This window comes from Schistocerca serialis, chromosome 3 (genome assembly GCF_023864345.2).
Source record: "Schistocerca serialis cubense isolate TAMUIC-IGC-003099 chromosome 3, iqSchSeri2.2, whole genome shotgun sequence".
Classification (NCBI taxonomy): Eukaryota; Metazoa; Arthropoda; class Insecta; order Orthoptera; family Acrididae; genus Schistocerca; species Schistocerca serialis.
In genome coordinates this window covers 872,316,379-872,330,461 of record NC_064640.1, presented here as the reverse complement: position 1 = coordinate 872,330,461, position 14,083 = coordinate 872,316,379, and the positions used below count along the sequence as shown (strand labels likewise).

The 14,083-nt window shown below is 45.6% G+C and overlaps 1 pseudogene; it reads left to right on the top strand.

The window, feature by feature from the left end:
- The first annotated feature begins 13,217 nt into the window (after nt 1-13,217).
- On the top strand, nt 13,218-13,335 carry LOC126471787 (5S ribosomal RNA; annotated as a pseudogene).
- Nucleotides 13,336-14,083: the final 748 nt, after the last annotated feature.

Here is a 14,083-nt window from a genome sequence, read left to right as displayed (position 1 = left end):
CTCCCTTCTATTCCAGTCTCGTATTGTTCGTGGAAATAAAGATTGTTGGCATGCCTCTGTGTGGGCTCCAATCTCTCTGATTTTATCCTCATGGTCTCTTCGCGAGATATACAGGGTGTTTCAAAAATGACCGGTATATTTGAAACGGCAATAAAAACTAAACGAGCAGCGATAGAAATACACCGTTTGTTGCAATATGCTTGGGACAACAGTACATTTTCAGGCAGACAAACTTTCGAAATTACAGTAGCTACAATTTTCAACAACAGATGGCGCTGCGGTCTGGGAAACTCTATAGTACGATATTTTCCACATATCCACCATGCGTAGCAATAATATGGCGTAGTCTCTGAATGAAATTACCCAAAACCTTTGACAACGTGTCTGGCGGAATGGCTTCACATGCAGATGAGATGTACTGCTTCAGCTGATCAATTGTTTCTGGATTCTGGCGGTACACCTGGTCTTTCAAGTGTCCCCACAGAAAGAAGTCACAGGGGTTCATGTCTGGCGAATAGGGATGCCAATCCACGCCGCCTCCTGTATGTTTCGGATAGCCCAAAGCAATCACACGATCATCGAAATATTCATTCAGGAAATTAAAGACGTCGGCCGTGCGATGTGGCCGGGCACCATCTTGCATAAACCATGAGGTGTTCGCAGTGTCGTCTAAGGCAGTTTGTACCGCCACAAATTCATGAAGAATGTCCAGATAGCGTGATGCAGTAATCGTTTCGGATCTGAAAAATGGGCCAATGATTCCTTTGGAAGAAATGGCGGCCCAGACCAGTACTTTTTGAGGATGCAGGGACGATGGGACTGCAACATGGGGCTTTCGGTTCCCCATATGCGCCAGTTCTGTTTATTGATGAAGCCGTCCAGGTAAAAATAAGCTTCGTCAGTAAACCAAATGCTGCCCACATGCATATCGCCGTCATCAATCCTGTGCACTATATCGTTAGCGAATGTCTCTCGTGCAGCAATGGTAGCGGCGCTGAGGGGTTGCCGCCTTTGAATTTTGTATGGATAGAGGTGTAAACTCTGGCGCATGAGACGATACGTGGACGTTGGCGTCATTTGGACCGCAGCTGCAACACAGCGAACGGAAACCCGAGGCCGCTGTTGGATCACCTGCTGCACTAGCTGCGCGTTGCCCTCTGTGGTTGCTGTACGCAGTCGCCCTACCTTTCCAGCACGTTCATCCGTCACTTTTCCAGGCCGTTGAAATTTTTCAAACAGATCCTTTATTGTATCGCTTTTCGGTCCTTTGGTTACATTAAACCTCCGTTGAAAACTTCGTCTTGTTGCAACAACACTGTGTTCTAGGCGGTGGAATTCCAACACCAGAAAAATCCTCTGTTCTAAGGAATAAACAATGTTCTCTACAGCACACTTGCACGTTGTGAACAGCACACGCTTACAGCAGAAAGACGACGTACAGAATGGCGCACCCACAGTCTGCGTTGTCTTCTATATCTTTCACATCACATGCAGCGCCATCTGTTGTTGAAAATTGTAACTACTGTAATTTCGAAAGTTTGTCCGCCTGAAAATGTACTGTTGTCCCAAGCATATTGCAACAAACGGTGTATTTCTATCGCTGCTCGTTTAGTTTTTATTGCCGTTTCAAATATACCGGTCATTTTTGAAACACCCTGTACGTAGGAGGGAGCAATATACTGCTTGACTCCTCGGTGAAGGTATGTTCTCGAAACATCAACAAAAGCCCGTATCGAGCTACTGAGCGTCTCTCCTTCAAAGTCTTCCACTGGAGTTTATCTATCATCTCCGTAACACTTTCGCGATTACTAAATGATCCTGTAACGAAGAGCGCTGCTCTCCGTTGGATCTTCTCAGTCTCTTCTATCTACCCTATCTGGTACGAATCCCAACTGGTGCGCAATATTCAAGCAGTGGGCGAACAAGTGTACTGTAACCTACTTCCTTTGTTTTCGGATTGCATTTCCTTAGGATTCTTCCAATGAATCTTAGTCTGGCATCTGCTTTACCGACGATCAACTTTATATGATCATTCCATTTTAAATCACTCCTAATGCCTACTTCCAGATAATTTATAGAATTAACTGCTTCCAGCTGCTGACCTGCTATATTGTAGCTAAATGATAAATGATCTTCCTTTCAATATATTCGCAGCACATTACACTTGTCTACATTGAGATTCAGTTGCCATTCCCTGTACCATGCGTCAATTCGTTGCAGATCCTCCTGCATTTCAGTACAATTTTCCATTGTTACAGCCTCTCGATATACCACAGCATCATCTGCAAAAAGCCTCAGTGAACTTCCGATGTTATCCACAAGGTGATTTATGTATACTGTGAATAGCAACGGTACTACGACACTCCCCTGCGGCACACCTGAAATCACTCTTACTTCGGAAGACTTCTCTCCATTGAGAATGACATGCTGCGTTCTGTTATCTAGGAGCTCTTCAATCCAATCACACAATGGGTCTGATAGTCCATATGCTCTTACTTTGTTCATTAAACGACTGTGGGGAACTGTATCGAACGCCTTGCGGAAGTCAAGAAACACGGCATCTACCTGGGAACCCTTGTCTATGGCCCTCTGAGTCTCGTGGACGAATAGCGCGAGCTGGGTTTCACACGATCGTCTTTTTCGAAACCCATGCTGATTCCTACAGAGTAGATTTCTAGTCTCCAGAAAAGTCATTATACTCGAACATAATACGTGTTCCAAAATTCTACTACTGATCGACTTTAAAGATATAGATCTATAGTTCTGCACATCTGTTCGACGTCCCTTCTTAAAAACGGGGATGACCTGTGCCCTTTTCCAATCCTTTGGAACGCTATGTTCTTCTAGAGACCTACGGTACACCGCTGCAAGAAGGGGGCCAAGTTCCTTCGCGTACTCTGTGTAAAATCGAACTGGTATCCCATCAGGTCCAGCGGCCTTTCCTCTTTTGAGCGATTTTAATTGTTTCTCTATCCCTCTGTCGTCTATTTCATTATCTACCATTTTATCATCTGTGCGACAATCTAGAGAGGCAACTATAGTGCAGTCTTCCTCTGTGAAACAGCTTTGGAAAAAGACATTTAGTATTTCGGCCTTTAGTCTGTCATCCTCTGTTTCAGTACCATTTTGGTCACTGAGTGTCTGGACATTTTGTTTTGATCCACCAACCGCTTTGACATAAGACCAAAATTTCTTAGGATTTTCTGCCAAGTCAGTACATAAAACTTTACTTTCGAATTCATTGAACGCCTCTCGCATAGCCCTCCTCACATTACATTTCGCTTCGCGTAATTTTTGTTTCTCTGCAAAGCTTTGGCTATGTTTATGTTTGCTGTGAAGTTCCCTTTGCTTCCGCAGCAGTTTTCATACTCGGTTGTTGTACCACGCTGGCTCTTTTCCATCTCTTACGATCTTGCTTGACACATACTCATCTAATGCATATTGTACGATGGGTTTGAACTTTGACCACTGATCCTCAACATTATCTGTACTTGAGGTAAAAATTTTGTGTTGAGCTGAAATCTGCTTTTTGTCACTTTTGCTAAACAGAAAACTCTTCCTACCTTTTTTAATATTTCTATTTACGGCTGAAATCATCGATGCAGTAACCACTTTATGATCGCTGAGTCCCTGTTCTGTGTTAACTGTTTCAAATAATTCGGGTCTGTTTGTCACCAGAAGGTCTAATATGTTGTTGCCACGAGTCGGTTCTCTGTTTAACTTCTCAACGTAGTTTTCAGAAAATGCATTTAAAAAGATTTCAGTGGATTCTTTGTCCCTGCGACCCGTTATAAACGTTTGAGTCTCCCAGTCTATATCTGGCAAATTAAAATGTCCACCCAGAACTATAACATGGTCAGGAAATCTACTCGAAATATTTTCCAAATTTTTCTTCAGGTGCTCTGCCACAACAGCTGCTGAGCCAGGGGGCCTATAGAGACATCCAATTACCATGTTTGAGCCTGCTTTAACTGTGACCTTAACCCAAATTATTTCACATTTCTCTCTATCGCCGCCGGCAGGGCCTCTTCCACATCTCAGATGAGACCCCCCAGCAAGCAGACAGAGTGAACACTGGCCTTCTTCCCCAACTTTTCCGCTATCTCCCTAAGGGGCTCCATCACCCGCCTTACGTTGGAGCTCCCAATCACTAATAAACCCTTCCCCCCGGGTACCTGCTCGGACCTTGCTGAAGGAGCGGCCACATGTCCACTCACAGGCAGATCGGGCGATGCTACACGGCGAGCCTCCACACTGATACTCCGCCTCGTGCGCCGCGAACGCCGCTGAACCCGCCACTCCCCTTGGGGAGAGGGTGGCCCAACCGCGCCCGGTACCCGCGAAGATGTCTCGACAGCAGAGACAGTGAGCGAAGCATGTAACACCTGGGGTGTACCATGTGATGCACCAGACTCCCCACTGCCGCTACACTCCGAGGCAGCAGCCTGAAGATGGCTGACCACGGCCATCAACACGTTCAGCTGTTGGCGTACAGTGGCCAGCTCCTCCTGTGTCCGTACACAGCAGTCACACATCCTATCCATCCTAAGAAATCAATTTACTGTAGAGAGTTAATCAACTTTTAACTAGACTGCTAATTTACTAAAGGCGGCTGATAGCTGACTAAACTGTGGTTACTATACACTTCTTGTTTAAAAAAAAAAAAAAAAAAAAAAAAAAGACAATGAAAATAAGCACTTCCCGTACCTGGACTGTATTCAAAACAAACGCTAGCACTACTGACACTACAAGGTGACTGTATTAAAGAAAAACACGAAATCTATGGAACACTATTATTAGTACTCTAAAATTAAAGCTTCCTAAAAGCAAAAACACACGGAAGAAGTGACAAGTGAGAAAAATACAGTTAATACTTAAATTAACGTAGCTCGCTGCATAGCAGATGTGAAGCAGACGGCAGTTACGACTACACTGACACTACTGGCACTATGGCTGACTGAAGGGAAAACACACCTTGTCCAGAACTGAGTATGGTGATTCACAATCTTCACGTTTGCATAACGTGGTAAAAGGTACATGGAACAGCCCTGCAGCTGATTGGATCACATATAAGTATCATAGCAATAGCTTTTGGAAAATGAATGTAACTCACATACCACAACTGCTGTTTGCAAGTTGCGTGATGTGGGCTGTCTGTGAACAATGTTATTCCTGATTCCCCTTGACTTTGGCATGGTGGCTCCTCAGTGCCAAACTGGCAAGCCACAAAACACGCAGTTTGGCAAGGACATGCTTGTGCGGCACCAACAGACCCTGGATTTTTACTATGCAGTGCTCAGAGTCCACAATGCTCTACCCCCCTTCGCCTGACAGACAACGAGAGTGACACCAAATCAAGGCTCACATACTATTGTTGATGAAGCGCCAATTAGAAGGCGCCATAGTCCATGCCGTAGTCCACCTGTGATAACATGACTGAATGGCCACAGAGGTTCCCCTTATGCACCACATTGCGGTGAATATGCATTGACATCGCCAATTGTTAATCACATGTCTTATGATGCGAAACAGTCACTCCCTTGCAACCCAAGCAACAATACTGAAAGACATGGAAGATCATTTCTGTCATCTTTACCAGGAAAGAACTACAGATGATGAAGCCACTGTGGAAGCATTACAGCAGGTGACGTGCACTATCTACACGGCATCAGCGATGACATTAACGGAGGAAGCCATGCCCGAAGAGCTGGGGGAGATGCCTTGGAAAAGTGTGTGGCCATAGTCTCCAGAGCCTCATGGATTATGGCCCACTAGGCTACAGTGTTCCACGAACTTATGTCTTTGGACTGCATTGCACCACCTACTTTTGTTGATTGACTTCTCATGCTGGTACACAAGCCAGCAGGAGGGCAATCAGCCAACAGCTATCAGCCACTTACAAAGTAGAATGCCAACTACAAGATCTTCGACAGACATTTTTCAGGCCACATTAAGACGACATTGCCGATTATCCTCACACTGGAACAGACCTTGCAAGGGGAAATGCCAACATAAAAATGCCCACCAGCGACTTCAGGGACTTAATAGTGATCTTCTCCATCGATTTTGATCTGATCTCCGATAGAGTGCACTATAACTTCCTCCTCCAGGTAATGGACCTTATGGTATTTCCCCCAAGCCGCATTGACACCCTGTGACCCCTTTTGTCAGCAGCCACCTGTCAGATCCAGGTCAACGAATAGACGGTGGACCCAGTACCCATTAAGCGGTCGCTACAGTAAGGTTGCCCTCTTTCTACCTACGTTTATCATTTATGCAATCATGCTCAAGCCATTCCTCAGGGATCTCAACGACAGGCTGTCTGGCATCACACTACAGGATGTCCCTTTCCATTACAGGGCATACGCCGACGAGCTGCTACTGATGGTTTGTTTCACCAGTGAAGTCTGCAGCATACTAAACTGGATCGAGTAATATGGTCAGACTGTGGACAGTGTTCTGAACATCAACAAGTGGCATTAAATATTCGGCATGATCTGTGGCCGGGCCAGGCGCTGTCACCCCTCTTCCACCAATTACTGAACTGAGATATTTGGCCGGCCGAAGTGGCCGAGCGGTTCTAGGCGCGTCAGTCCGGAACCGCGCGACTGCTACGGTCGCAGGTTCGAATCCTGCCTCGGGCATGGATATGTGTGATGTCCTTAGGTTAGTTAGGTTTAAGTAGTTCTAAGTTATAGGGGACTGATAACCTTAGATGTCAAGTCCCATAGTGCTCAGAGCCATTTGAACCATTTTTTGAGATGTTTGTTAGTCATGTTTATGAAGTATGTGCACAGGATGGCCACAGCAAACTATCAACAGTTATAACAGACCATGCACGTGATGGTGCGCCAGAACCTGCTCTGGGATTGAACCAGCGGCAACGTGTGGAATACATAAAACTCCACATGGCGTCAAAGCTCAGTCATGTAGCTCACGTCCTCCCCCTACCGGCAGTGACAGGTCACGGACTTAGGGTGGCTTTTGGTTACTATCTATCCACAAAACACGTATTTATAGTGCTTTATGACACACTCAGCCTCTCCCTGTGCGATGGACGTCTTGGACTAGTTGATGCCCAGGCACTACTAGCAGCTACCATCTACACTCCTGGAAATTGAAATAAGAACACCGTGAATTCATTGTCCCAGGAAGGGGAAACTTTATTGACACATTCCTGGGGTCAGATACATCACATGATCACACTGACAGAACCACAGGCACATAAACACAGGCAACAGAGCATGCACAATGTCGGCACTAGTACAGTGTATATCCACCTTTCGCAGCAATGCAGGCTGCTATTCTCCCATGGAGACGATCGTAGAGATGCTGGATGTAGTCCTGTGGAACGGCTTGCCATGCCATTTCCACCTGGCGCCTCAGTTGGACCAGCGTTCGTGCTGGACGTGCAGACCGCGTGAGACGACGCTTCATCCAGTCCCAAACATGCTCAATGGGGGACAGATCCGGAGATCTTGCTGGCCAGGGTAGTTGACTTACACCTTCTAGAGCACGTTGGGTGGCACGGGATACATGCGGACGTGCATTGTCCTGTTGCAACAGCAAGTTCCCTTGCCGGTCTAGGAATGGTAGAACGATGGGTTCGATGAAGGTTTGGATGTACCGTGCACTATTCAGTGTCCCCTCGACGATCACCAGTGGTGTACGGCCAGTGTAGGAGATCGCTCCCCACACCATGATGCCGGGTGTTGGCCCTGTGTGCCTCGGTCGTATGCAGTCCTGATTGTGGCGCTCACCTGCACGGCGCCAAACACGCATACGACCATCTTTGGCACCAAGGCAGAAGCGACTCTCATCGCTGAAGACGACACGTCTCCATTCGTCCCTCCATTCACGCCTGTCGCGACACCACTGGAGGCGGGCTGCACGATGTTGGGGCGTGAGCGGAAGACGGCCTAACGGTGTGCGGGACCGTAGCCCAGCTTCATGGAGACGGTTGCGAATGGTCCTCGCCGATACCCCAGGAGCAACAGTGTCCCTAATTTGCTGGGAAGTGGCGGTGCGGTCCCCTACGGCACTGCGTAGGATCCTACGGTCTTGGCGTGCATCCGTGCGTCGCTGCGGTCCGGTCCCAGGTCGACGGGAACGTGCACCTTCCGCCGACCACTGGCGACAACATCGATGTACTGTGGAGACCTCACGCCCCACGTGTTGAGCAATTCGGCGGTACGTCCACCCGGCCTCCCGCATGCCCACTATACGCCCTCGCTCAAAGTCCGTCAACTGCACATACGGTTCACGTCCACGCTGTCGCGGCATGCTACCAGTGTTAAAGACTGCGATGGAGCTCCGTATGCCACGCAAACTGGCTGACACTGACGGTGGCGGTGCACAAATGCTGCGCAGCTAGCGCCATTCGACGGCCAACACCGCGGTTCCTGGTGTGTCCGCTGTGCCGTGCGTGTGATCATTGCTTGTACAGCCCTCTCGCAGTGTCCGGAGCAAGTATGGTGGGTCTGACACACCGGTGTCAATGTGTTCTTTTTTCCATTTCCAGAAGTGTATATGAGCGATATGTGGAAATGATAGACGAGTCAACATGCCTCACTCAGACGTCGACTGTCTCCCATGTATTGACGTTCATTCTCGAATCCAGCTATGTTGTCGTGGATCTCCCCGCAACACTTCTACTGAAGGCAAAAGACTTTTACACTACCCTTCTGTGGGGAGACAAAGCGATGAATGAGAGACATCAGCATAAATGCGCCCCCAAGAGGTTCCATACACCACCACAGCCAAAAGATTACCTACGTCAGAGCACAGCGCCGCCCTGCCCACTCGCTCATAATTACCTAGGACAACAGTATTATCTTAAATCCAACAACAGGAGTTGTATTAGAAACCAGAAGTGTATATTAAAATACATAGTCAATCTTACATTCAGATATGACGATCATTCTCTGTTACATCAAGTGATAAGTTATAGTGCTCAGTCCTAGTAACAAACACATAGACATTCTTGTGGACCTAGGCTGCTTTCAAGTTAAGTATTTTATGTTGTTCAAACTTCAATGAAGTGATATAATACTTCCTGTGTGGTGTAGTATCTGCTCGACCTCGTCCAGAAGTAAATCTAGGCTTACTAGAACTAGAGTGCTAGTGCAAAAGTCTTAAGTGTTTTTTCGTCTTATATACAAAGTATGTGGTGTCTGTTCTTTCAGACATGTTCGAAAGAACAGATACCATATGTATAATTAAGGTGATGGTGACTAATGATTCCTTCAGTGCAGATGCACACCAAGAAACTCGTATTGGAATTGGCGATTTGCCGCAAGTAATGAGGCTCATGAGCAAGGCCACTTCATCAGTAGAGTGTGGTATAAGTTGAGAATTTGGGTCTGACACGAGGCGTGCTTGGGTAGTCCATGCAGTTCTGGTAACCACTGTGTCTGGATGGCATAGCTATGAGTGCAGCTCCCTAGTGTGCAGGAGACCTGGGTTCAAATCGCTCCCCGGCACAAATTTTCATAAATCAATGCCCACTGGCTGCTAATGCCTTTAGCTCCTTTGTGTCCTGTTTTTTCGTCTGCCGTTACACTCTCATTGACATTCTGGAAGTAGCAGGGATAAAACACAGGGAGCGAAAGGTAATTTACAACTTGTACAGAAACCAGATTTCAAATGTGAGAGTCAAAGGACATGAGAGGGAAGTGGTGATTGAAAAGGGAGTGTGATGCGGTTGTATCCAATCCCCGTTGTTATTCACTCTGTACTGGGTGAGCACAAACGAATGCATCTACATTGTCCTCTCTTACACATACCTTGGCTGCCGAAAATTTCAAAAATTCATACAAAAAACTAAACGGTACAATTTACTGACTTTGAACCTTAACATGTTAATAGAATATCTCTGGAAGCTTTTTCACAAACGGGGAACGTATTTTTTGTTGCAGGCTGCTGTCGCCAGAGAGGGCTAGTTTAGAAAGTGGCAGAAACACAACAGAAGAGCTGGTGTGTCCTTCAGTTAGCAAAAATTGGTCGGTAAATGTTGTTCAACGAGCATTTTGCATGAAATTTCAGCAGGAGCCACCCATCAGAGGCTCCCTTTATGCCTAGTGCAAACATTTTGAAGAGAAGGGCTGCATTTGGAAAGACAAACCTCCTGATCGGCCTCCTGTGCTGAAGCAAAATGTTGATTGTGTTCGAGCAGTAGTCCAGCGAAGCCCACAGAAATTAATACGTCGAATATGTCCTGAGCCTCAGAGCCCACGAATAACCGTTATCAAAATCCTGCTTAAATGCTTGTGCATGAAACAGTAGAGATTGCAGTTGCGCTCACATTAGGAGAATATACTGCACGATCTGACTTCTGCACTGAGATGGAAAGTATGGACAATGACAATGATACGTCAAAGAGATTAATTTTTAATGACGAAGCAACGTTTCACACAAGTGGCAAAGATAATCGGTACAATGTTCGTTTTTGGGGAACACAAAACACACCATTGTCCGCACACAACATGAAAGAGACTTGTTAAATGTGTTCTGCACATTGTCGAGGAAGAAGATTTACAGGCTCTCCTTTTTCACTGAGAAAACAGTCATAAAATTTTCTATCTCGACATGCTTTTTTGTGGGTTCTGGTCCAGTAGCAGGAACACTCGAACAACTTCATCTTGCAACAAGATGGTGCACCCCTCACTCCCACTTGGCCGTACAGAAACATCTAAACACACCATTTGCCGGGACGATGACTCAGCAGGTTCTAACGATGACGTGTGGCGAAGATGGCAACCACACTCACTAGATCTGCAGGGTAATTAATGCCTTGTTATTTTTAATGGGGTTTTGTGAAAGACGAAGTGTTTGTTCCATTTCTACCACAATCCTTCTAGCAGTTACCGCAGCAAATCACAGCTGCAATAGGACCATCACCGCCGAAGTATTGCACAACGTTTGGTAAAGTATGTACAACATCTCAACGTTTGCCGTGTGACTCGAGGAGCACATATCGAGTCCCTCTAACCTCTAAAAAAAGTTTCCAGCGATGCTCTATTAAATTTATAAGGTTTGAAGGAAAAAAACTATACTGTTTCATTTGTATGTGTTTTCGAAAATGTAAAGTCTTTTGCGATTAACCTGCACTTGAAACGATCAGTACAGGATACCAGAGAAATCTGAAATGAGAATTCAGGTTACAGGAGAAGAAATAAAAAATTTGAGGTTTGCCTATAACATTGTAATTTTGTCACAGAGGCAAAGAATTGTGAAAACCAATTGAACAAAATGGATAGTGTCTGGGAAACAAATTAGAAGATGAATATTAGGTAAAGTCAAGCAAGGATAATGGAATGTAGTCGAATTACATCAGCTGATGCTGAAGAAATTAAATCAGATTATGAAACACTAAAAGTAGCTCATGAGTAGTGCTATTCAGGCAGCCAACAGAACAGAGTACAGCCGAAGTAGTGACGGTATAAAACACAGGCTGGTAATAGTAAGATATGCCTTTTTTTAAAACCAAAAATTGTTGACATCGAATAATATTTTAAAATATCTTAGAAAGTGTTTTCTGAAGCTATTTGTCTGGAGTGTAGCCTTGCATGGAAGCGAATTGTGGGCAAGAAATAGTTCAAATAAGGATGTAATAGAAGCTTTTGAGATCTGGTGCTACCCCCAATGCTGAAGATTATATGGGTGGCTTAAATAATGAATAAGGAGGTACTTAATCTAATTGGTGAGAAAGGAAATTTGTGGCACAACCTGACTAAGAAGGGATCCGTTGGTAGGACATGTTCTGAGACACAAACGAATCGCCGGTTTATTAATGGAGAGAAGTGTAAGGGGTAAAATTTGTACTGAGAGTCCAAAATTGTTATAACAAAGGAGCTCCCGTCTTCCCAATGACGGTTGCTGCCGTATAACTCTCAGTAATGCGGTTAGGACTAAGAGAGTTCATTACCTTAGTGATAACTGCCTGACATAGGACGGCCTACATTTGAATATGTTGGGCTCCAAACTTTCCAGTAAAATTCTACTAATTTGTGTGAAGTTACATAAAGTTTGGGAAACTAATGAGGGCATAAAATTTCAACGTGTGTATGATAGCAGACGTAAAATTTCAGGAGAATTCAAATCAAACAAGAAGCCATCTAGAGGGTCACTGACATATCTCCTGGTAAACTATAGGACCAGAGTTTGTGCGAAGTGCACCAGTTTGGCTCACAAGTTTACCCGAAATTTAGAGGTTTTAGTAAGTAGTTAGGCTGTTCTGCACAGGGTGGAGAAAAATTGTGTCACAAAATTTTAACCCTGGATAGCTGATGCTAGTGTTGTGTAGGTCGACAACGCACCATTTTTAAACTACGGAAACTTGGTGCCACGCGCTCCTGTTGGCTGTGGGATTGCCCTGTTGCTGTTCGTCGGTTGACGGGCAGCGCTATGGTCGGTTGGCGAGTGGGGCGTGGAGCCAAGTTTCCGTAGTTTAAAAATTGTGCGTTAACGACCTACACAATATTAGTAATTTTGGTTCCTACTGGCACCAGCTATCCATGGTTAAAATTTCGTGACAAAATTTTGCTCCACCATGTATATTCGAAAATCGGGTGGCGAGTGCCTAGTATCACATTTCATTTCGAGCATCTGTAACGTGAAACTGTATTCAAAATGGACAATGCAACATCACCAATGGCCAGGCCGTCGAGAGTGCTGGGGATCGAGTCGAAACCCGAAGCTGCAGCCGCACCGTACGCAATCGCTGACGTCGCTGTACTTATCAGGGTTGAGGTAAGTGCCACGCTGCAGGCACGGGACCCTCTCGGGATTGTTGTCCAGACGATCATTACTACTGCTGTCACTGTAGCAGTGATGGACAAAATACGGAAGACCCTGAGATCAGTGCAAACGAGGTCTGTCCTTTGAACAAATCATTAAAAACAAACTCAGGATAGGAGACGACTGGTCGAACGGAAGCTGACAGAGAAATCTGACTAGCTTGAATAATGTCAGAGACGCAATAATCATAAGACTGTTCGAGATTCCAGAGAACAGCAGAGAAAATTTAGACGTATTAGGGATGAATCTTGCTCGAGAGAAGCTAGTCCCAGAGGCCAAGAGGTGATCTTGCGCCTTTGGCACAGTTACCAAATCCACCCCCCCACCCCCCTCCTCAGCCATAAAATCTACATTTCTGCATTTTTTCCACATAAGTTTAGCTAATTTTATAATTTTTAAGTCTGTTTCATCTAAGTGACGGCAACGGCCTTGCCGCAGTGGATACACCGGTTCCCATGAGATCACCGAAGTTAAGCGCTGTCGGGCGTGGCCGGCACCTGGATGGGTGACCATCCAGGCCACCATGCGCTGTTGCCATTTTTCGGGGTCCACTCAGCCTCGTGATGCCAACTGAGGACCTACTCGACCGAACAGTAGCGGCACCGGTCACAGAAAACCATCATAACGACCGGGAGAGCAGTGTGTTGACAACACGCCCCTCCGATCCGCATCCTCAACTGAGGATGACACGGCGGTCGGATGGTCCCGATGGGCCACTTGTGGCCTGAAGATGGAGTGCATGTAAGTGACGTATTATTGAAAAATATTGCTTTATTGAACTATATTTATATAAAGAATTGACCATAACAAATTAAATTTATCATAGCAGTAAATAATTCACAAGTAGTATAAGCTCTCTAAGCAAATAAAAGAAAAATGGTATTATATTTCTTACTGAGCTACTGTTAATTGCTTTAAGTACGATATTCTGGGTGATTATAATTAAACTTACGTTGTTCTGAGTGCAGCAATGTGGGCTGTATACACTTCAGGACGCTGAAACATCGTGGGTATGTTCATTAATCAGTACGCTAACGTAGTGTGCTGAAAATAATAACAAATGGGTCAAATGGCTCTTAGCAGTATGGGACTTAACTTCTCAGGTCATCAGTCCCCTAGAACTTAGAACTACTTAAACCTAACTAACCTAAGGACATCACACACATCCATGCCCGAGGCAGGATTCGAACCTGCTACCGTAGCGGTCGCGCGCTTCCAGACTGTAGCGCCTAGAACCGCTCGGCCACCGCGGGCGGCAAAATAATAGCAGTTCCACTTTCTGCCA